The sequence below is a fragment of the Morone saxatilis genome, unplaced genomic scaffold (assembly GCF_004916995.1).
Source record: "Morone saxatilis isolate NCDOM2014 unplaced genomic scaffold, NCSU_SB_2.0 Contig0, whole genome shotgun sequence".
NCBI classification, from domain to species: domain Eukaryota; kingdom Metazoa; phylum Chordata; class Actinopteri; family Moronidae; genus Morone; species Morone saxatilis.
In genome coordinates, this window is record NW_023339650.1 from 20,838,899 (window position 1) to 20,840,855 (window position 1,957).

Sequence of the window (1,957 nt, forward strand, 5' to 3'; positions counted from 1 at the left end):
GATCGACATCTGCAGTGGCTCACCTACTAGTCAAGCAAGTATGTCATACCAAGCTTCTAAAACCAAATATTTAACAAAGACGCACAGATAAATTTCACTGCAGTAGAAAAAAAAAAAAAAAGTTGATATTTTCCAGTCTGAAATAAAATGCACAGCTTCAAGTTCACATGTTTATATCGGAGAAAACATGCCATAATTTCCTGAGTGACACCCTGGGAATTGTTTCTGTCGAAAGAATTAGAGAAATTCTAAGAAACCTCCAGCTGTGAAATAGAGTAATATGCTGAGTTTATTAGCGAGCTGGGCTGTGCAGGTTGTCCAGTAAAGAGGGTGATATTGTCTGGGAAAAGGCTATTGCAACAACAGTTTTTGTAACAGAATCCAGAAACCAGTAATATTAAATGGACAGTGACCTCTATGGCAGAGGTCCATCTCTCTCTTTCCCTCTCTTTCCCTCTCTCCTTTTTTCTGTCACTCTTCAGCTGTTCTATGCAATAAATTCAAAAGCCCCGAAATATATATATTAAAAAGATCCTGGGTCTAAAGCACTTAATGGACAAAGTGTTTTACAATTGGCCTTTGATTCACTCACATTCACATTGCCTCATATCAGGTTCCAATTTTGTAGAGTCCCTTGGATAATAAAAGCATGATTCAGGTGTTTATCATGTCAATATTGTTCCCTATTGTTCCCAACACCTCTCTAGAGTTATGTGCCAAGTCATCACGGATCACAAAGTGAGTGGTTCCTGCAGTTGAGGGAGCCGACCACCAGGTGGCAGTGGCACACAGTGTCTGTACTGCGGTTCTCACGCCACATTACAGACATTACTTGGTGTTTTCTGCTGTCAGTCAGGTCAGAGACAGTTGAGGGGATTTGAGAAGCTGTTTGAGTCACTGTGTATTTTTCTGAGTCATGTGTCACTGGCGTCCTGCCATCCTGCAGGGGTAGCACTGCACAGCAGTTCTGGAGGTAAATCACCTCACCTGTTCATTGTGTCATACTGGGAAGAGGTGGGAAAATGAAATCTGGTGCTTTTTGGAGGAGAAGTGACAAAATTTAATTGTAGCTCAAGTTTAAATTTCATGCACAAAGTGAAGCAGCTGCAGCTCTAAATGCCCGGACAAGCACTGTAAGATTAGCCAGGAACAGAATAATAAGAATAATAGTGGAGATATATGATTTTTTACATAATGAGCAACCTTACAAAGACGAGTTGATGCACAGTATTGATCTGGAAGCAGGAAATGGTGCCACACCTTTCATTACACTAATCTGTATTATTTAATCTTGTGTGTTTTGCATCAGTTGAAATGTCTGGTGCTCTTGTAAAGTTCTAGTTGTGCAAAAACTACTCTGTTGACTATTATAACATATATTTTAAGAGGCTGGATTTGTTTCTGCAGAAGTATTTCACATCGATCTGTGAATTTCTTTCTTTGCGGTGCGAAATCTCCGGTCTAAGGGACGAAGGGGCGGCAATAGCTCAGTGTGTAGGGACTTGGCTTGGGCCCACAGACCACAGTATGGAGTGTAGACTGGTAGCTGGAGAGGTGCCAGTTTCACCTCCTGTGCACTGCCGAGGTGCCCTTGAGCAAGGCAACCTAACCCCGAAACCTGCTCATGAGGCGCTGGTAAGCGGCAGCTTCCATTCACTCCACCATCTCTTCCTTTTGGCATGGTCCACATGTGCAATGAAGTGTGCAATTCATTGCATTGTGTTGTATTAAAAAAAAAGGAGGAGAAAAAAACCCAATTTCCCCCCTAGGGAGATCAATAAAGTATATATCTTCCCTTCCTTCTTCTTCATCTGGGAGAAAGTTTTCAAGATGTTAGACCTGGATACACCCTTAAAAATGAGTAGTTTAGTCATTTTGGGGTCTTAATTATTAAGCTAAGAGAATGAAATTCAGAAATAATGCATAAATGAGACACCAACCAGACTCCATAGAGAAA